General features: G+C 35.5%; 24 non-coding genes across 24 annotated transcripts; 12 read left to right on the forward strand and 12 right to left on the reverse strand.

The window, feature by feature from the left end:
- The first annotated feature begins 86 nt into the window (after positions 1-86).
- Positions 87-159, forward strand: Trnav-cac (transfer RNA valine (anticodon CAC)). The gene has a single exon. It is a non-coding gene; the product is annotated as a tRNA-Val (tRNA).
- A 408-nt stretch (positions 160-567) lies between these two features.
- On the reverse strand, positions 568-640 carry Trnav-aac (transfer RNA valine (anticodon AAC)). The gene has a single exon. It is a non-coding gene; the product is annotated as a tRNA-Val (tRNA).
- Positions 641-2205: 1565 nt separating this feature from the next.
- Trnav-aac (transfer RNA valine (anticodon AAC)) lies at positions 2206-2278 on the reverse strand. The gene has a single exon. It is a non-coding gene; the product is annotated as a tRNA-Val (tRNA).
- A 1106-nt stretch (positions 2279-3384) lies between these two features.
- On the forward strand, positions 3385-3457 carry Trnav-cac (transfer RNA valine (anticodon CAC)). The gene has a single exon. It is a non-coding gene; the product is annotated as a tRNA-Val (tRNA).
- Positions 3458-3865: 408 nt separating this feature from the next.
- Trnav-aac (transfer RNA valine (anticodon AAC)) lies at positions 3866-3938 on the reverse strand. Its single transcript has one exon. It is a non-coding gene; the product is annotated as a tRNA-Val (tRNA).
- Positions 3939-5037: 1099 nt separating this feature from the next.
- Trnav-cac (transfer RNA valine (anticodon CAC)) lies at positions 5038-5110 on the forward strand. The gene has a single exon. It is a non-coding gene; the product is annotated as a tRNA-Val (tRNA).
- A 408-nt stretch (positions 5111-5518) lies between these two features.
- Positions 5519-5591, reverse strand: Trnav-aac (transfer RNA valine (anticodon AAC)). Its single transcript has one exon. It is a non-coding gene; the product is annotated as a tRNA-Val (tRNA).
- A 1104-nt stretch (positions 5592-6695) lies between these two features.
- On the forward strand, positions 6696-6768 carry Trnav-cac (transfer RNA valine (anticodon CAC)). Its single transcript has one exon. It is a non-coding gene; the product is annotated as a tRNA-Val (tRNA).
- A 408-nt stretch (positions 6769-7176) lies between these two features.
- On the reverse strand, positions 7177-7249 carry Trnav-aac (transfer RNA valine (anticodon AAC)). Its single transcript has one exon. It is a non-coding gene; the product is annotated as a tRNA-Val (tRNA).
- Positions 7250-8349: 1100 nt separating this feature from the next.
- On the forward strand, positions 8350-8422 carry Trnav-cac (transfer RNA valine (anticodon CAC)). Its single transcript has one exon. It is a non-coding gene; the product is annotated as a tRNA-Val (tRNA).
- A 408-nt stretch (positions 8423-8830) lies between these two features.
- Trnav-aac (transfer RNA valine (anticodon AAC)) lies at positions 8831-8903 on the reverse strand. The gene has a single exon. It is a non-coding gene; the product is annotated as a tRNA-Val (tRNA).
- A 1100-nt stretch (positions 8904-10003) lies between these two features.
- Positions 10004-10076, forward strand: Trnav-cac (transfer RNA valine (anticodon CAC)). The gene has a single exon. It is a non-coding gene; the product is annotated as a tRNA-Val (tRNA).
- A 1579-nt stretch (positions 10077-11655) lies between these two features.
- On the forward strand, positions 11656-11728 carry Trnav-cac (transfer RNA valine (anticodon CAC)). The gene has a single exon. It is a non-coding gene; the product is annotated as a tRNA-Val (tRNA).
- Positions 11729-12136: 408 nt separating this feature from the next.
- Positions 12137-12209, reverse strand: Trnav-aac (transfer RNA valine (anticodon AAC)). Its single transcript has one exon. It is a non-coding gene; the product is annotated as a tRNA-Val (tRNA).
- A 1106-nt stretch (positions 12210-13315) lies between these two features.
- Positions 13316-13388, forward strand: Trnav-cac (transfer RNA valine (anticodon CAC)). The gene has a single exon. It is a non-coding gene; the product is annotated as a tRNA-Val (tRNA).
- Positions 13389-13796: 408 nt separating this feature from the next.
- Trnav-aac (transfer RNA valine (anticodon AAC)) lies at positions 13797-13869 on the reverse strand. The gene has a single exon. It is a non-coding gene; the product is annotated as a tRNA-Val (tRNA).
- Positions 13870-14975: 1106 nt separating this feature from the next.
- Positions 14976-15048, forward strand: Trnav-cac (transfer RNA valine (anticodon CAC)). The gene has a single exon. It is a non-coding gene; the product is annotated as a tRNA-Val (tRNA).
- A 408-nt stretch (positions 15049-15456) lies between these two features.
- On the reverse strand, positions 15457-15529 carry Trnav-aac (transfer RNA valine (anticodon AAC)). Its single transcript has one exon. It is a non-coding gene; the product is annotated as a tRNA-Val (tRNA).
- Positions 15530-16635: 1106 nt separating this feature from the next.
- Trnav-cac (transfer RNA valine (anticodon CAC)) lies at positions 16636-16708 on the forward strand. The gene has a single exon. It is a non-coding gene; the product is annotated as a tRNA-Val (tRNA).
- A 408-nt stretch (positions 16709-17116) lies between these two features.
- Trnav-aac (transfer RNA valine (anticodon AAC)) lies at positions 17117-17189 on the reverse strand. Its single transcript has one exon. It is a non-coding gene; the product is annotated as a tRNA-Val (tRNA).
- Positions 17190-18295: 1106 nt separating this feature from the next.
- On the forward strand, positions 18296-18368 carry Trnav-cac (transfer RNA valine (anticodon CAC)). Its single transcript has one exon. It is a non-coding gene; the product is annotated as a tRNA-Val (tRNA).
- Positions 18369-18776: 408 nt separating this feature from the next.
- On the reverse strand, positions 18777-18849 carry Trnav-aac (transfer RNA valine (anticodon AAC)). The gene has a single exon. It is a non-coding gene; the product is annotated as a tRNA-Val (tRNA).
- Positions 18850-19946: 1097 nt separating this feature from the next.
- On the forward strand, positions 19947-20019 carry Trnav-cac (transfer RNA valine (anticodon CAC)). Its single transcript has one exon. It is a non-coding gene; the product is annotated as a tRNA-Val (tRNA).
- A 408-nt stretch (positions 20020-20427) lies between these two features.
- Trnav-aac (transfer RNA valine (anticodon AAC)) lies at positions 20428-20500 on the reverse strand. The gene has a single exon. It is a non-coding gene; the product is annotated as a tRNA-Val (tRNA).
- Between the last annotated feature and the right edge of the window lie 69 nt (positions 20501-20569).

Raw genomic sequence — 20569 nt, forward strand, 5'->3', positions numbered from 1 at the left:
CACTAAGTAGACGTAATCCTTGAGTAGTTCCTAGATATATTTTTGTAGAGAGGACATGAAAACTGTACATAACGGATGGTATGTCCGGTTCCGTAGTGTAGTGGTTATCACGTCTGCTTCACACGCAGAAGGTCGCGAGTTCGAAACTCGCCGGAACCTTGAACAGTGTCAATTATTGTATTTTTTTTTTCGATTATGACAGAATAATATTCGAACTACTATGATCCTAATGAAATGGGGACTGTGTAAGTTTACGTAATATATTGTTTATTAAGATTGAGTTAGCTTGAAAGAAATATTACAGCTTGATAACAAAAACAATTTTAGTTGTAAGCAATTGCAATGCGGTTGAATCGTTTGTTGAAATAATTTCTAACATCTTTCAACGTTTATAGATTATTGGAACCGTCGCGTTTGCAGTGATGTAACATCAGTCGTTAGCATAGTGTGTCTTTCTCAACGTGAGAATACTTACTGTAACTGGAGAACCGTTGTATTTTTGCGATCAACTTACAGAAAAACAAGAGTGTCGCGGAAGAGAATATCAAAATAAAATTTAATCGGTCTAGGTTCCGGCGAGTTTCGAACTCGCGACCTTATGCGTGTTAAGCAGACGTGATAACCACTACACCACGGAACCTTAACACTTACAACGTATTGTATACACAATTCTAACTCTCGTATCGTGACCTCATTGTCTCACATTCATTTGTCTTTATACATTTACAATAGAGTACGTCAAGTACACGTTATTTCGAACTACAGGACACCCTCCCCTTTCATAGCTGGTAAAAGTCGGCAAGGTCAACAACCTGCTGGCTGCACTCACGAAACTATTGTTACTAATTTTAGTTTGTATTTACTGTAAGTGTCCAAGTTCCTGTTGAAATGAAAGTGCAAAATGAAACGTTCAGCCCGTAAATTTGTTTTTGGATTAAAATCACAACTATTTTTACGTAAACTTCAATGAATTTATTTTATTTAATCAAGTGTGAAACCGGTGTAAAGCGAAGTTGTCCCGATTATTGTTTTATGCCCAGCGCCCCCAGCGATGATGACGGATGGAGTCATAGTAGTTAGAAGATAAAGGGGGGTACACCTTAACCTTCCTCTGAAATATGTTTGCAAAGAGATAACTCCAACCCGGACAAAAACGAAAAATCGAAGAAAGTGAGTACAATTAAGGTGTTGTATCCGAAGTCTACACAATCTCATGCGTCAGAAATCACAAAGTACAAAGCTTTGGCAATGTGATCTTTCTTATCGAAGCTATCATGCACCAAGGAAAAGTGCAACAACGTACTTAAATTTATAGATTTATTATTTTATTTATTTATTTATTTATTTATTATTATTACTATTATATATAGAATAACGGTAGATCTAAAAGAGTATATAGATCTAGAATAAATGTACACTCCTGCTATGTGTAGAAAACAACTGTCTGTAAATTGAACTTATACAGTTGTTATTCTATCGAAAAAAATATCGTATGTTGTGGTTTTGTTTTTATGGTGCTGATTACTAGTGCTCATTTACATAGATAAGAACATGAGTTTATGCTTTTGATTTCGAAACACATTTAGAAAGAAAAGTTGATTTGTAAATACTTGAAAATATGCTAGTGTATGTGTGCATGTATGTGTCGATGTTGGTTTACTAAGTAGACGTAATCCTTGAATAGTTCCTAGATATATTTTTGTAGAGAGGACATGAAAACTGTACATAACGGATGGTATGTCCGGTTCCGTATGCTTCACACGCAGAAGGTCGCGAGTTCGAAACTCGCCGGAACCTTGAACAGTGTCAATTATTGTATTTTTTTTTTCGATTATGACAGAATAATATTCGAACTACTATGATCCTAATGAAATGGGGACTGTGTAAGTTTACGTAATATATTGTTTATTAAGATTGAGTTAGCTTGAAAGAAATATTACAGCTTGATAACAAAAACAATTTTAGTTGTAAGCAATTGCAATGCGGTTGAATCGTTTGTTGAAATAATTTCTAACATCTTTCAACGTTTATAGATTATTGGAACCGTCGCGTTTGCAGTGATGTAACATCAGTCGTTAGCATAGTGTGTCTTTCTCAACGTGAGAATACTTACTGTAACTGGAGAACCGTTGTATTTTTGCGATCAACTTACAGAAAAACAAGAGTGTCGCGGAAGAGAATATCAAAATAAAATTTAATCGGTCTAGGTTCCGGCGAGTTTCGAACTCGCGACCTTATGCGTGTTAAGCAGATGTGATAACCACTACACCACGGAACCTTAACACTTACAACGTATTGTATACACAATTCTAACTCTCGTATCGTGACCTCATTGTCTCACATTCATTTGTCTTTATACATTTACAATAGAGTACGTCAAGTACACGTTATTTCGAACTACAGGACACCCTCCCCTTTCATAGCTGGTAAAAGTCGGCAAGGTCAACAACCTGCTGGCTGCACTCACGAAACTATTGTTACTAATTTTAGTTTGTATTTACTGTAAGTGTCCAAGTTCCTGTTGAAATGAAAGTGCAAAATGAAACGTTCAGCCCGTAAATTTGTTTTTGGATTAAAATCACAACTATTTTTACGTAAACTTCAATGAATTTATTTTATTTAATCAAGTGTGAAACCGGTGTGAAACCGGTGTAAAGCGAAGTTGTCCCGATTATTGTTTTATGCCCAGCGCCCCCAGCGGTGATGACGGATGGAGTCATAGTAGTTAGAAGATAAAGGGGGGTACACCTTAACCTTCCTCTGAAATATGTTTGCAAAGAGATAACTCCAACCCGGACAAAAACGAAAAATCGAAGAAAGTGAGTACAATTAAGGTGTTGTATCCGAAGTCTACACAATCTCATGCGTCAGAAATCACAAAGTACAAAGCTTTGGCAATGTGATCTTTCTTATCGAAGCTATCATGCACCAAGGAAAAGTGCAACAACGTACTTAAATTTATAGATTTATTATTTTATTTATTTATTTATTATTATTACTATTATATATAGAATAACGGTAGATCTAAAAGAGTATATAGATCTAGAATAAATGTACACTCCTGCTATGTGTAGAAAACAACTGTTTGTAAATTGAACTTATACAGTTCTTATTCTATCGAACAAAATATCGTATGTTGTGGTTTTGTTTTTATGATGCTGATTACTAGTGCTCATTTACATAGATAAGGACATGAGTTTATGCTTTTGATTTCGAAACACATTTAGAAAGAAAAGTTGATTTGTAAATACTTGAAAATATGCTAGTGTATGTGTGCATGTATGTGTCGATGTTGGTTCACTAAGTAGACGTAATCCTTGAGTAGTTCCTAGATATATTTTTGTAGAGAGGACATGAAAACTGTACATAACGGATGGTATGTCCGGTTCCGTAGTGTAGTGGTTATCACGTCTGCTTCACACGCAGAAGGTCGCGAGTTCGAAACTCGCCGGAACCTTGAACAGTGTCAATTATTGTATTTTTTTTTTCGATTATGACAGAATAATATTTGAACTACTATGATCCTAATGAAATGGGGACTGTGTAAGTTTACGTAATATATTGTTTATTAAGATTGAGTTAGCTTGAAAGAAATATTACAGCTTGATAACAAAAACAATTTTAGTTGTAAGCAATTGCAATGCGGTTGAATCGTTTGTTGAAATAATTTCTAACATCTTTCAACGTTTATAGATTATTGGAACCGTCGCGTTTGCAGTGATGTAACATCAGTCGTTAGCATAGTGTGTCTTTCTCAACGTGAGAATACTTACTGTAACTGGAGAACCGTTGTATTTTTGCGATCAACTTACAGAAAAACAAGAGTGTCGCGGAAGAGAATATCAAAATAAAATTTAATCGGTCTAGGTTCCGGCGAGTTTCGAACTCGCGACCTTCTGCGTGTTAAGCAGACGTGATAACCACTACACCACGGAACCTTAACACTTACAACGTATTGTATACACAATTCTAACTCTCGTATCGTGACCTCATTGTCTCACATTCATTTGTCTTTATACATTTACAATAGAGTACGTCAAGTACACGTTATTTCGAACTACAGGACACCCTCCCCTTTCATAGCTGGTCGGCAAGGTCAACAACCTGCTGGCTGCACTCACGAAACTATTGTTACTAATTTTAGTTTGTATTTACTGTAAGTGTCCAAGTTCCTGTTGAAATGAAAGTGCAAAATGAAACGTTCAGCCCGTAAATTTGTTTTTGGATTAAAATCACAACTATTTTTACGTAAACTTCAATGAATTTATTTTATTTAATCAAGTGTGAAACCGGTGTGAAACCAGTGTAAAGCGAAGTTGTCCCGATTATTGTTTTATGCCCAGCGCCCCCAGCGGTGATGACGGATGGAGTCATAGTAGTTAGAAGATAAAGGGGGGTACACCTTAACCTTCCTCTGAAATATGTTTGCAAAGAGATACTCCAACCCGGACAAAAACGAAAAATCGAAGAAAGTGAGTACAATTAAGGTGTTGTATCCGAAGTCTACACAATCTCATGCGTCAGAAATCACAAAGTACAAAGCTTTGGCAATGTGATCTTTCTTATCGAAGCTATCATGCACCAAGGAAAAGTGCAACAACGTACTTAAATTTATAGATTTATTATTTTATTTATTTATTTATTATTATTACTATTATATATAGAATAACGGTAGATCTAAAAGAGTATATAGATCTAGAATAAATGTACACTCCTGCTATGTGTAGAAAACAACTGTCTGTAAATTGAACTTATACAGTTCTTATTCTATCGAACAAAATATCGTATGTTGTGGTTTTGTTTTTATGACGCTGATTACTAGTGCTCATTTACATAGATAAGAACATGAGTTTATGCTTTTGATTTCGAAACACATTTAGAAAGAAAAGTTGATTTGTAAATACTTAAAAATATGCTAGTGTATGTGTGCATGTATGTGTCGATGTTGGTTCACTAAGTAGACGTAATCCTTGAGTAGTTCCTAGATATATTTTTGTAGAGAGGACATGAAAACTGTACATAACGGATGGTATGTCCGGTTCCGTAGTGTAGTGGTTATCACGTCTGCTTCACACGCAGAAGGTCGCGAGTTCGAAACTCGCCGGAACCTTGAACAGTGTCAATTATTGTATTTTTTTTTTCGATTATGACAGAATAATATTCGAACTACTATGATCGTAATGAAATTGGGACTGTGTAAGTTTACGTAATATATTGTTTATTAAGATTGAGTTAGCTTGAAAGAAATATTCCAGCTTGATAACAAAAACAATTTTAGTTGTAAGCAATTGCAATGCGGTTGAATCGTTTGTTGAAATAATTTCTAACATCTTTCAACGTTTATAGATTATTGGAACCGTCGCGTTTGCAGTGATGTAACATCAGTCGTTAGCATAGTGTGTCTTTCTCAACGTGAGAATACTTACTGTAACTGGAGAACCGTTGTATTTTTGCGATCAACTTACAGAAAAACAAGAGTGTCGCGGAAGAGAATATCAAAATAAAATTTAATCGGTCTAGGTTCCGGCGAGTTTCGAACTCGCGACCTTCTGCGTGTTAAGCAGACGTGATAACCACTACACCACGGAACCTTAACACTTACAACGTATTGTATACACAATTCTAACTCTCGTATCGTGACCTCATTGTCTCACATTCATTTGTCTTTATACATTTACAATAGAGTACGTCAAGTACACGTTATTTCGAACTACAGGACACCCTCCCCTTTCATAGCTGGTCGGCAAGGTCAACAACCTGCTGGCTGCACTCACGAAACTATTGTTACTAATTTTAGTTTGTATTTACTGTAAGTGTCCAAGTTCCTGTTGAAATGAAAGTGCAAAATGAAACGTTCAGCCCGTAAATTTGTTTTTGGATTAAAATCACAACTATTTTTACGTAAACTTCAATGAATTTATTTTATTTAATCAAGTGTGAAACCGGTGTGAAACCGGTGTAAAGCGAAGTTGTCCCGATTATTGTTTTATGCCCAGCGCCCCCAGCGGTGATGACGGATGGAGTCATAGTAGTTAGAAGATAAAGGGGGGTACACCTTAACCTTCCTCTGAAATATGTTTGCAAAGAGATAACTCCAACCCGGACAAAAACGAAAAATCGAAGAAAGTGAGTACAATTAAGGTGTTGTATCCGAAGTCTACACAATCTCATGCGTCAGAAATCACAAAGTACAAAGCTTTGGCAATGTGATCTTTCTTATCGAAGCTATCATGCACCAAGGAAAAGTGCAACAACGTACTTAAATTTGTAGATTTATTATTTTATTTATTTATTTATTTATTATTATTACTATTATATATAGAATAACGGTAGATCTAAAAGAGTATATAGATCTAGAATAAATGTACACTCCTGCTATGTGTAGAAAACAACTGTTTGTAAATTGAACTTATACAGTTCTTATTCTATCGAACAAAATATCGTATGTTGTGGTTTTGTTTTTATGATGCTGATTACTAGTGCTCATTTACATAGATAAGGACATGAGTTTATGCTTTTGATTTCGAAACACATTTAGAAAGAAAAGTTGATTTGTAAATACTTGAAAATATGCTAGTGTATGTGTGCATGTATGTGTCGATGTTGGTTCACTAAGTAGACGTAATCCTTGAGTAGTTCCTAGATATATTTTTGTAGAGAGGACATGAAAACTGTACATAACGGATGGTATGTCCGGTTCCGTAGTGTAGTGGTTATCACGTCTGCTTCACACGCAGAAGGTCGCGAGTTCGAAACTCGCCGGAACCTTGAACAGTGTCAATTATTGTATTTTTTTTTTCGATTATGACAGAATAATATTTGAACTACTATGATCCTAATGAAATGGGGACTGTGTAAGTTTACGTAATATATTGTTTATTAAGATTGAGTTAGCTTGAAAGAAATATTACAGCTTGATAACAAAAACAATTTTAGTTGTAAGCAATTGCAATGCGGTTGAATCGTTTGTTGAAATAATTTCTAACATCTTTCAACGTTTATAGATTATTGGAACCGTCGCGTTTGCAGTGATGTAACATCAGTCGTTAGCATAGTGTGTCTTTCTCAACGTGAGAATACTTACTGTAACTGGAGAACCGTTGTATTTTTGCGATCAACTTACAGAAAAACAAGAGTGTCGCGGAAGAGAATATCAAAATAAAATTTAATCGGTCTAGGTTCCGGCGAGTTTCGAACTCGCGACCTTCTGCGTGTTAAGCAGACGTGATAACCACTACACCACGGAACCTTAACACTTACAACGTATTGTATACACAATTCTAACTCTCGTATCGTGACCTCATTGTCTCACATTCATTTGTCTTTATACATTTACAATAGAGTACGTCAAGTACACGTTATTTCGAACTACAGGACACCCTCCCCTTTCATAGCTGGTCGGCAAGGTCAACAACCTGCTGGCTGCACTCACGAAACTATTGTTACTAATTTTAGTTTGTATTTACTGTAAGTGTCCAAGTTCCTGTTGAAATGAAAGTGCAAAATGAAACGTTCAGCCCGTAAATTTGTTTTTGGATTAAAATCACAACTATTTTTACGTAAACTTCAATGAATTTATTTTATTTAATCAAGTGTGAAACCGGTGTGAAACCGGTGTAAAGCGAAGTTGTCCCGATTATTGTTTTATGCCCAGCGCCCCCAGCGGTGATGACGGATGGAGTCATAGTAGTTAGAAGATAAAGGGGGGTACACCTTAATCTTCCTCTGAAATATGTTTGCAAAGAGATAACTCCAACCCGGACAAAAACGAAAAATCGAAGAAAGTGAGTACAATTAAGGTGTTGTATCCGAAGTCTACACAATCTCATGCGTCAGAAATCACAAAGTACAAAGCTTTGGCAATGTGATCTTTCTTATCGAAGCTATCATGCACCAAGGAAAAGTGCAACAACGTACTTAAATTTATAGATTTATTATTTTATTTATTTATTTATTATTATTACTATTATATATAGAATAACGGTAGATCTAAAAGAGTATATAGATCTAGAATAAATGTACACTCCTGCTATGTGTAGAAAACAACTGTTTGTAAATTGAACTTATACAGTTCTTATTCTATCGAACAAAATATCGTATGTTGTGGTTTTGTTTTTATGATGCTGATTACTAGTGCTCATTTACATAGATAAGGACATGAGTTTATGCTTTTGATTTCGAAACACATTTAGAAAGAAAAGTTGATTTGTAAATACTTGAAAATATGCTAGTGTATGTGTGCATGTATGTGTCGATGTTGGTTCACTAAGTAGACGTAATCCTTGAGTAGTTCCTAGATATATTTTTGTAGAGAGGACATGAAAACTGTACATAACGGATGGTATGTCCGGTTCCGTAGTGTAGTGGTTATCACGTCTGCTTCACACGCAGAAGGTCGCGAGTTCGAAACTCGCCGGAACCTTGAACAGTGTCAATTATTGTATTTTTTTTTTCGATTATGACAGAATAATATTTGAACTACTATGATCCTAATGAAATGGGGACTGTGTAAGTTTACGTAATATATTGTTTATTAAGATTGAGTTAGCTTGAAAGAAATATTACAGCTTGATAACAAAAACAATTTTAGTTGTAAGCAATTGCAATGCGGTTGAATCGTTTGTTGAAATAATTTCTAACATCTTTCAACGTTTATAGATTATTGGAACCGTCGCGTTTGCAGTGATGTAACATCAGTCGTTAGCATAGTGTGTCTTTCTCAACGTGAGAATACTTACTGTAACTGGAGAACCGTTGTATTTTTGCGATCAACTTACAGAAAAACAAGAGTGTCGCGGAAGAGAATATCAAAATAAAATTTAATCGGTCTAGGTTCCGGCGAGTTTCGAACTCGCGACCTTCTGCGTGTTAAGCAGACGTGATAACCACTACACCACGGAACCTTAACACTTACAACGTATTGTATACACAATTCTAACTCTCGTATCGTGACCTCATTGTCTCACATTCATTTGTCTTTATACATTTACAATAGAGTACGTCAAGTACACGTTATTTCGAACTACAGGACACCCTCCCCTTTCATAGCTGGTCGGCAAGGTCAACAACCTGCTGGCTGCACTCACGAAACTATTGTTACTAATTTTAGTTTGTATTTACTGTAAGTGTCCAAGTTCCTGTTGAAATGAAAGTGCAAAATGAAACGTTCAGCCCGTAAATTTGTTTTTGGATTAAAATCACAACTATTTTTACGTAAACTTCAATGAATTTATTTTATTTAATCAAGTGTGAAACCGGTGTGAAACCGGTGTAAAGCGAAGTTGTCCCGATTATTGTTTTATGCCCAGCGCCCCCAGCGGTGATGACGGATGGAGTCATAGTAGTTAGAAGATAAAGGGGGGTACACCTTAACCTTCCTCTGAAATATGTTTGCAAAGAGATAACTCCAACCCGGACAAAAACGAAAAATCGAAGAAAGTGAGTACAATTAAGGTGTTGTATCCGAAGTCTACACAATCTCATGCGTCAGAAATCACAAAGTACAAAGCTTTGGCAATGTGATCTTTCTTATCGAAGCTATCATGCACCAAGGAAAAGTGCAACAACGTACTTAAATTTATAGATTTATTATTTTATTTATTTATTTATTATTATTACTATTATATATAGAATAACGGTAGATCTAAAAGAGTATATAGATCTAGAATAAATGTACACTCCTGCTATGTGTAGAAAACAACTGTTTGTAAATTGAACTTATACAGTTCTTATTCTATCGAACAAAATATCGTATGTTGTGGTTTTGTTTTTATGATGCTGATTACTAGTGCTCATTTACATAGATAAGGACATGAGTTTATGCTTTTGATTTCGAAACACATTTAGAAAGAAAAGTTGATTTGTAAATACTTGAAAATATGCTAGTGTATGTGTGCATGTATGTGTCGATGTTGGTTCACTAAGTAGACGTAATCCTTGAGTAGTTCCTAGATATATTTTTGTAGAGAGGACATGAAAACTGTACATAACGGATGGTATGTCCGGTTCCGTAGTGTAGTGGTTATCACGTCTGCTTCACACGCAGAAGGTCGCGAGTTCGAAACTCGCCGGAACCTTGAACAGTGTCAATTATTGTATTTTTTTTTTCGATTATGACAGAATAATATTCGAACTACTATGATCGTAATGAAATTGGGACTGTGTAAGTTTACGTAATATATTGTTTATTAAGATTGAGTTAGCTTGAAAGAAATATTCCAGCTTGATAACAAAAACAATTTTAGTTGTAAGCAATTGCAATGCGGTTGAATCGTTTGTTGAAATAATTTCTAACATCTTTCAACGTTTATAGATTATTGGAACCGTCGCGTTTGCAGTGATGTAACATCAGTCGTTAGCATAGTGTGTCTTTCTCAACGTGAGAATACTTACTGTAACTGGAGAACCGTTGTATTTTTGCGATCAACTTACAGAAAAACAAGAGTGTCGCGGAAGAGAATATCAAAATAAAATTTAATCGGTCTAGGTTCCGGCGAGTTTCGAACTCGCGACCTTCTGCGTGTTAAGCAGACGTGATAACCACGGAACCTTAACACTTACAACGTATTGTATACACAATTCTAACTCTCGTATCGTGACCTCATTGTCTCACATTCATTTGTCTTTATACATTTACAATAGAGTACGTCAAGTACACGTTATTTCGAACTACAGGACACCCTCCCCTTTCATAGCTGGTAAAAGTCGGCAAGGTCAACAACCTGCTGGCTGCACTCACGAAACTATTGTTACTAATTTTAGTTTGTATTTACTGTAAGTGTCCAAGTTCCTGTTGAAATGAAAGTGCAAAATGAAACGTTCAGCCCGTAAATTTGTTTTTGGATTAAAATCACAACTATTTTTACGTAAACTTCAATGAATTTATTTTATTTAATCAAGTGTGAAACCGGTGTGAAACCGGTGTAAAGCGAAGTTGTCCCGATTATTGTTTTATGCCCAGCGCCCCCAGCGGTGATGACGGATGGAGTCATAGTAGTTAGAAGATAAAGGGGGGTACACCTTAACCTTCCTCTGAAATATGTTTGCAAAGAGATAACTCCAACCCGGACAAAAACGAAAAATCGAAGAAAGTGAGTACAATTAAGGTGTTGTATCCGAAGTCTACACAATCTCATGCGTCAGAAATCACAAAGTACAAAGCTTTGGCAATGTGATCTTTCTTATCGAAGCTATCATGCACCAAGGAAAAGTGCAACAACGTACTTAAATTTATAGATTTATTATTTTATTTATTTATTTATTATTATTACTATTATATATAGAATAACGGTAGATCTAAAAGAGTATATAGATCTAGAATAAATGTACACTCCTGCTATGTGTAGAAAACAACTGTCTGTAAATTGAACTTATACAGTTCTTATTCTATCGAACAAAATATCGTATGTTGTGGTTTTGTTTTTATGACGCTGATTACTAGTGCTCATTTACATAGATAAGAACATGAGTTTATGCTTTTGATTTCGAAACACATTTAGAAAGAAAAGTTGATTTGTAAATACTTGAAAATATGCTAGTGTATGTGTGCATGTATGTGTCGATGTTGGTTCACTAAGTAGACGTAATCCTTGAGTAGTTCCTAGATATATTTTTGTAGAGAGGACATGAAAACTGTACATAACGGATGGTATGTCCGGTTCCGTAGTGTAGTGGTTATCACGTCTGCTTCACACGCAGAAGGTCGCGAGTTCGAAACTCGCCGGAACCTTGAACAGTGTCAATTATTGTATTTTTTTTTTCGATTATGACAGAATAATATTCGAACTACTATGATCGTAATGAAATTGGGACTGTGTAAGTTTACGTAATATATTGTTTATTAAGATTGAGTTAGCTTGAAAGAAATATTCCAGCTTGATAACAAAAACAATTTTAGTTGTAAGCAATTGCAATGCGGTTGAATCGTTTGTTGAAATAATTTCTAACATCTTTCAACGTTTATAGATTATTGGAACCGTCGCGTTTGCAGTGATGTAACATCAGTCGTTAGCATAGTGTGTCTTTCTCAACGTGAGAATACTTACTGTAACTGGAGAACCGTTGTATTTTTGCGATCAACTTACAGAAAAACAAGAGTGTCGCGGAAGAGAATATCAAAATAAAATGTAATCGGTCTAGGTTCCGGCGAGTTTCGAACTCGCGACCTTATGCGTGTTAAGCAGACGTGATAACCACTACACCACGGAACCTTAACACTTACAACGTATTGTATACACAATTCTAACTCTCGTATCGTGACCTCATTGTCTCACATTCATTTGTCTTTATACATTTACAATAGAGTACGTCAAGTACACGTTATTTCGAACTACAGGACACCCTCCCCTTTCATAGCTGGTAAAAGTCGGCAAGGTCAACAACCTGCTGGCTGCACTCACGAAACTATTGTTACTAATTTTAGTTTGTATTTACTGTAAGTGTCCAAGTTCCTGTTGAAATGAAAGTGCAAAATGAAACGTTCAGCCCGTAAATTTGTTTTTGGATTAAAATCACAACTATTTTTACGTAAACTTCAATGAATTTATTTTATTTAATCAAGTGTGAAACCGGTGTGAAACCGGTGTAAAGCGAAGTTGTCCCGATTATTGTTTTATGCCCAGCGCCCCCAGCGGTGATGACGGATGGAGTCATAGTAGTTAGAAGATAAAGGGGGGTACACCTTAACCTTCCTCTGAAATATGTTTGCAAAGAGATAACTCCAACCCGGACAAAAACGAAAAATCGAAGAAAGTGAGTACAATTAAGATGTTGTATCCGAAGTCTACACAATCTCATGCGTCAGAAATCACAAAGTACAAAGCTTTGGCAATGTGATCTTTCTTATCGAAGCTATCATGCACCAAGGAAAAGTGCAACAACGTACTTAAATTTATAGATTTATTATTTTATTTATTTATTTATTATTATTACTATTATATATAGAATAACGGTAGATCTAAAAGAGTATATAGATCTAGAATAAATGTACACTCCTGCTATGTGTAGAAAACAACTGTTTGTAAATTGAACTTATACAGTTCTTATTCTATCGAACAAAATATCGTATGTTGTGGTTTTGTTTTTATGATGCTGATTACTAGTGCTCATTTACATAGATAAGGACATGAGTTTATGCTTTTGATTTCGAAACACATTTAGAAAGAAAAGTTGATTTGTAAATACTTGAAAATATGCTAGTGTATGTGTGCATGTATGTGTCGATGTTGGTTCACTAAGTAGACGTAATCCTTGAGTAGTTCCTAGATATATTTTTGTAGAGAGGACATGAAAACTGTACATAACGGATGGTATGTCCGGTTCCGTAGTGTAGTGGTTATCACGTCTGCTTCACACGCAGAAGGTCGCGAGTTCGAAACTCGCCGGAACCTTGAACAGTGTCAATTATTGTATTTTTTTTTTCGATTATGACAGAATAATATTCGAACTACTATGATCGTAATGAAATTGGGACTGTGTAAGTTTACGTAATATATTGTTTATTAAGATTGAGTTAGCTTGAAAGAAATATTCCAGCTTGATAACAAAAACAATTTTAGTTGTAAGCAATTGCAATGCGGTTGAATCGTTTGTTGAAATAATTTCTAACATCTTTCAACGTTTATAGATTATTGGAACCGTCGCGTTTGCAGTGATGTAACATCAGTCGTTAGCATAGTGTGTCTTTCTCAACGTGAGAATACTTACTGTAACTGGAGAACCGTTGTATTTTTGCGATCAACTTACAGAAAAACAAGAGTGTCGCGGAAGAGAATATCAAAATAAAATGTAATCGGTCTAGGTTCCGGCGAGTTTCGAACTCGCGACCTTATGCGTGTTAAGCAGACGTGATAACCACTACACCACGGAACCTTAACACTTACAACGTATTGTATACACAATTCTAACTCTCGTATCGTGACCTCATTGTCTCACATTCATTTGTCTTTATACATTTACAATAGAGTACGTCAAGTACACGTTATTTCGAACTACAGGACACCCTCCCCTTTCATAGCTGGTAAAAGTCGGCAAGGTCAACAACCTGCTGGCTGCACTCACGAAACTATTGTTACTAATTTTAGTTTGTATTTACTGTAAGTGTCCAAGTTCCTGTTGAAATGAAAGTGCAAAATGAAACGTTCAGCCCGTAAATTTGTTTTTGGATTAAAATCACAACTATTTTTACGTAAACTTCAATGAATTTATTTTATTTAATCAAGTGTGAAACCGGTGTGAAACCGGTGTAAAGCGAAGTTGTCCCGATTATTGTTTTATGCCCAGCGCCCCCAGCGGTGATGACGGATGGAGTCATAGTAGTTAGAAGATAAAGGGGGGTACACCTTAACCTTCCTCTGAAATATGTTTGCAAAGAGATAACTCCAACCCGGACAAAAACGAAAAATCGAAGAAAGTGAGTACAATTAAGGTGTTGTATCCGAAGTCTACACAATCTCATGCGTCAGAAATCACAAAGTACAAAGCTTTGGCAATGTGATCTTTCTTATCGAAGCTATCATGCACCAAGGAAAAGTGCAACAACGTACTTAAATTTATAGATTTATTATTTTATTTATTTATTTATTATTATTACTATTATATATAGAATAACGGTAGATCTAAAAGAGTATATAGATCTAGAATAAATGTACACTCCTGCTATGTGTAGAAAACAACTGTCTGTAAATTGAACTTATACAGTTCTTATTCTATCGAACAAAATATCGTATGTTGTGGTTTTGTTTTTATGACGCTGATTACTAGTGCTCATTTACATAGATAAGAACATGAGTTTATGCTTTTGATTTCGAAACACATTTAGAAAGAAAAGTTGATTTGTAAATACTTGAAAATATGCTAGTGTATGTGTGCATGTATGTGTCGATGTTGGTTCACTAAGTAGACGTAATCCTTGAGTAGTTCCTAGATATATTTTTGTAGAGAGGACATGAAAACTGTACATAACGGATGGTATGTCCGGTTCCGTAGTGTAGTGGTTATCACGTCTGCTTCACACGCAGAAGGTCGCGAGTTCGAAACTCGCCGGAACCTTGAACAGTGTCAATTATTGTATTTTTTTTTTCGATTATGACAGAATAATATTCGAACTACTATGATCGTAATGAAATTGGGACTGTGTAAGTTTACGTAATATATTGTTTATTAAGATTGAGTTAGCTTGAAAGAAATATTCCAGCTTGATAACAAAAACAATTTTAGTTGTAAGCAATTGCAATGCGGTTGAATCGTTTGTTGAAATAATTTCTAACATCTTTCAACGTTTATAGATTATTGGAACCGTCGCGTTTGCAGTGATGTAACATCAGTCGTTAGCATAGTGTGTCTTTCTCAACGTGAGAATACTTACTGTAACTGGAGAACCGTTGTATTTTTGCGATCAACTTACAGAAAAACAAGAGTGTCGCGGAAGAGAATATCAAAATAAAATGTAATCGGTCTAGGTTCCGGCGAGTTTCGAACTCGCGACCTTATGCGTGTTAAGCAGACGTGATAACCACTACACCACGGAACCTTAACACTTACAACGTATTGTATACACAATTCTAACTCTCGTATCGTGACCTCATTGTCTCACATTCATTTGTCTTTATACATTTACAATAGAGTACGTCAAGTACACGTTATTTCGAACTACAGGACACCCTCCCCTTTCATAGCTGGTAAAAGTCGGCAAGGTCAACAACCTGCTGGCTGCACTCACGAAACTATTGTTACTAATTTTAGTTTGTATTTACTGTAAGTGTCCAAGTTCCTGTTGAAATGAAAGTGCAAAATGAAACGTTCAGCCCGTAAATTTGTTTTTGGATTAAAATCACAACTATTTTTACGTAAACTTCAATGAATTTATTTTATTTAATCAAGTGTGAAACCGGTGTGAAACCGGTGTAAAGCGAAGTTGTCCCGATTATTGTTTTATGCCCAGCGCCCCCAGCGGTGATGACGGATGGAGTCATAGTAGTTAGAAGATAAAGGGGGGTACACCTTAACCTTCCTCTGAAATATGTTTGCAAAGAGATAACTCCAACCCGGACAAAAACGAAAAATCGAAGAAAGTGAGTACAATTAAGGTGTTGTATCCGAAGTCTACACAATCTCATGCGTCAGAAATCACAAAGTACAAAGCTTTGGCAATGTGATCTTTCTTATCGAAGCTATCATGCACCAAGGAAAAGTGCAACAACGTACTTAAATTTATAGATTTATTATTTTATTTATTTATTTATTATTATTACTATTATATATAGAATAACGGTAGATCTAAAAGAGTATATAGATCTAGAATAAATGTACACTCCTGCTATGTGTAGAAAACAACTGTCTGTAAATTGAACTTATACAGTTCTTATTCTATCGAACAAAATATCGTATGTTGTGGTTTTGTTTTTATGACGCTGATTACTAGTGCTCATTTACATAGATAAGAACATGAGTTTATGCTTTTGATTTCGAAACACATTTAGAAAGAAAAGTTGATTTGTAAATACTTGAAAATATGCTAGTGTATGTGTGCATGTATGTGTCGATGTTGGTTCACTAAGTAGACGTAATCCTTGAGTAGTTCCTAGATATATTTTTGTAGAGAGGACATGAAAACTGTACATAACGGATGGTATGTCCGGTTCCGTAGTGTAGTGGTTATCACGTCTGCTTCACACGCAGAAGGTCGCGAGTTCGAAACTCGCCGGAACCTTGAACAGTGTCAATTATTGTATTTTTTTTTTCGATTATGACAGAATAATATTCGAACTACTATGATCGTAATGAAATTGGGACTGTGTAAGTTTACGTAATATATTGTTTATTAAGATTGAGTTAGCTTGAAAGAAATATTCCAGCTTGATAACAAAAACAATTTTAGTTGTAAGCAATTGCAATGCGGTTGAATCGTTTGTTGAAATAATTTCTAACATCTTTCAACGTTTATAGATTATTGGAACCGTCGCGTTTGCAGTGATGTAACATCAGTCGTTAGCATAGTGTGTCTTTCTCAACGTGAGAATACTTACTGTAACTGGAGAACCGTTGTATTTTTGCGATCAACTTACAGAAAAACAAGAGTGTCGCGGAAGAGAATATCAAAATAAAATGTAATCGGTCTAGGTTCCGGCGAGTTTCGAACTCGCGACCTTATGCGTGTTAAGCAGACGTGATAACCACTACACCACGGAACCTTAACACTTACAACGTATTGTATACACAATTCTAACTCTCGTATCGTGACCTCATTGTCTCACATTCATTTGTCTTTATACATTTACAATAGAGTACGTCAAGTACACGTTATTTCGAACTACAGGACACCCTCCCCTTTCATAGCTGGTAAAAGTCGGCAAGGTCAACAACCTGCTGGCTGCACTCACGAAACTATTGTTACTAATTTTAGTTTGTATTTACTGTAAGTGTCCAAGTTCCTGTTGAAATGAAAGTGCAAAATGAAACGTTCAGCCCGTAAATTTGTTTTTGGATTAAAATCACAACTATTTTTACGTAAACTTCAATGAATTTATTTTATTTAATCAAGTGTGAAACCGGTGTGAAACCGGTGTAAAGCGAAGTTGTCCCGATTATTGTTTTATGCCCAGCGCCCCCAGCGGTGATGACGGATGGAGTCATAGTAGTTAGAAGATAAAGGGGGGTACACCTTAACCTTCCTCTGAAATATGTTTGCAAAGAGATAACTCCAACCCGGACAAAAACGAAAAATCGAAGAAAGTGAGTACAATTAAGATGTTGTATCCGAAGTCTACACAATCTCATGCGTCAGAAATCACAAAGTACAAAGCTTTGGCAATGTGATCTTTCTTATCGAAGCTATCATGCACCAAGGAAAAGTGGAACAACGTACTTAAATTTATAGATTTATTATTTTATTTATTTATTTATTATTATTACTATTATATATAGAATAACGGTAGATCTAAAAGAGTATATAGATCTAGAATAAATGTACACTCCTGCTATGTGTAGAAAACAACTGTTTGTAAATTGAACTTATACAGTTCTTATTCTATCGAACAAAATATCGTATGTTGTGGTTTTGTTTTTATGATGCTGATTACTAGTGCTCATTTACATAGATAAGGACATGAGTTTATGCTTTTGATTTCGAAACACATTTAGAAAGAAAAGTTGATTTGTAAATACTTGAAAATATGCTAGTGTATGTGTGCATGTATGTGTCGATGTTGGTTCACTAAGTAGACGTAATCCTTGAGTAGTTCCTAGATATATTTTTGTAGAGAGGACATGAAAACTGTACATAACGGATGGTATGTCCGGTTCCGTAGTGTAGTGGTTATCACGTCTGCTTCACACGCAGAAGGTCGCGAGTTCGAAACTCGCCGGAACCTTGAACAGTGTCAATTATTGTATTTTTTTTTTCGATTATGACAGAATAATATTTGAACTACTATGATCCTAATGAAATGGGGACTGTGTAAGTTTACGTAATATATTGTTTATTAAGATTGAGTTAGCTTGAAAGAAATATTACAGCTTGATAACAAAAACAATTTTAGTTGTAAGCAATTGCAATGCGGTTGAATCGTTTGTTGAAATAATTTCTAACATCTTTCAACGTTTATAGATTATTGGAACCGTCGCGTTTGCAGTGATGTAACATCAGTCGTTAGCATAGTGTGTCTTTCTCAACGTGAGAATACTTACTGTAACTGGAGAACCGTTGTATTTTTGCGATCAACTTACAGAAAAACAAGAGTGTCGCGGAAGAGAATATCAAAATAAAATTTAATCGGTCTAGGTTCCGGCGAGTTTCGAACTCGCGACCTTCTGCGTGTTAAGCAGACGTGGTAACCACTACACCACGGAACCTTAACACTTACAACGTATTGTATACACAATTCTAACTCTCGTATCGTGACCTCATTGTCTCACATTCATTTGTCTTTATACATTTACAATAGAGTACGTCAAGTACACGTTATTTCGAACTACAGGACACCCTCCCCTTTCATAGCTGGTAAAAGTCGGCAAGGTCAACAACCTGCTGGCTGCACTCACGAAACTATTGTTACTAATTTTAGTTTGTATTTACTGTAAGTGTCCAAGTTCCTGTTGAAATGAAAGTGCAAAATGAAACGTTCAGCCCGTAAATTTGTTTTTGGATTAAAATCACAACTATTTTTACGTAAACTTCAATGAATTTATTTTATTTAATCAAGTGTGAAACCGGTGTGAAACCGGTGTAAAGCGAAGTTGTCCCGATTATTGTTTTATGCCCAGCGGTGATGACGGATGGAGTCATAGTAGTTAGAAGATAAAGGGGGGTACACCTTAACCTTCCTCTGAAATATGTTTGCAAAGAGATAACTCCAACCCGGACAAAAACGAAAAATCGAAGAAAGTGAGTACAATTAAGATGTTGTATCCGAAGTCTACACAATCTCATGCGTCAGAAATCACAAAGTACAAAGCTTTGGCAATGTGATCTTTCTTATCGAAGCTATCATGCACCAAGGAAAAGTGGAACAACGTACTTAAATTTATAGATTTATTATTTTATTTATTTATTTATTATTATTACTATTATATATAGAATAACGGTAGATCTAAAAGAGTATATAGATCTAGAATAAATGTACACTCCTGCTATGTGTAGAAAACAACTGTTTGTAAATTGAACTTATACAGTTCTTATTCTATCGAACAAAATATCGTATGTTGTGGTTTTGTTTTTATGATGCTGATTACTAGTGCTCATTTACATAGATAAGGACATGAGTTTATGCTTTTGATTTCGAAACACATTTAGAAAGAAAAGTTGATTTGTAAATACTTGAAAATATGCTAGTGTATGTGTGCATGTATGTGTCGATGTTGGTTCACTAAGTAGACGTAATCCTTGAGTAGTTCCTAGATATATTTTTGTAGAGAGGACATGAAAACTGTACATAACGGATGGTATGTCCGGTTCCGTAGTGTAGTGGTTATCACGTCTGCTTCACACGCAGAAGGTCGCGAGTTCGAAACTCGCCGGAACCTTGAACAGTGTCAATTATTGTATTTTTTTTTTCGATTATGACAGAATAATATTTGAACTACTATGATCCTAATGAAATGGGGACTGTGTAAGTTTACGTAATATATTGTTTATTAAGATTGAGTTAGCTTGAAAGAAATATTACAGCTTGATAACAAAAACAATTTTAGTTGTAAGCAATTGCAATGCGGTTGAATCGTTTGTTGAAATAATTTCTAACATCTTTCAACGTTTATAGATTATTGGGACCGTCGCGTTTGCAGTGATGTAACATCAGTCGTTAGCATAGTGTGTCTTTCTCAACGTGAGAATACTTACTGTAACTGGAGAACCGTTGTATTTTTGCGATCAACTTACAGAAAAACAAGAGTGTCGCGGAAGAGAATATCAAAATAAAATTTAATCGGTCTAGGTTCCGGCGAGTTTCGAACTCGCGACCTTCTGCGTGTTAAGCAGACGTGATAACCACTACACCACGGAACCTTAACACTTACAACGTATTGTATACACAATTCTAACTCTCGTATCGTGACCTCATTGTCTCACATTCAT

This window comes from Euprymna scolopes, chromosome 9, assembly GCF_053919585.1.
Source record: "Euprymna scolopes isolate OS-2025 chromosome 9, ASM5391958v1, whole genome shotgun sequence".
NCBI classification, from domain to species: domain Eukaryota; kingdom Metazoa; phylum Mollusca; class Cephalopoda; order Sepiida; family Sepiolidae; genus Euprymna; species Euprymna scolopes.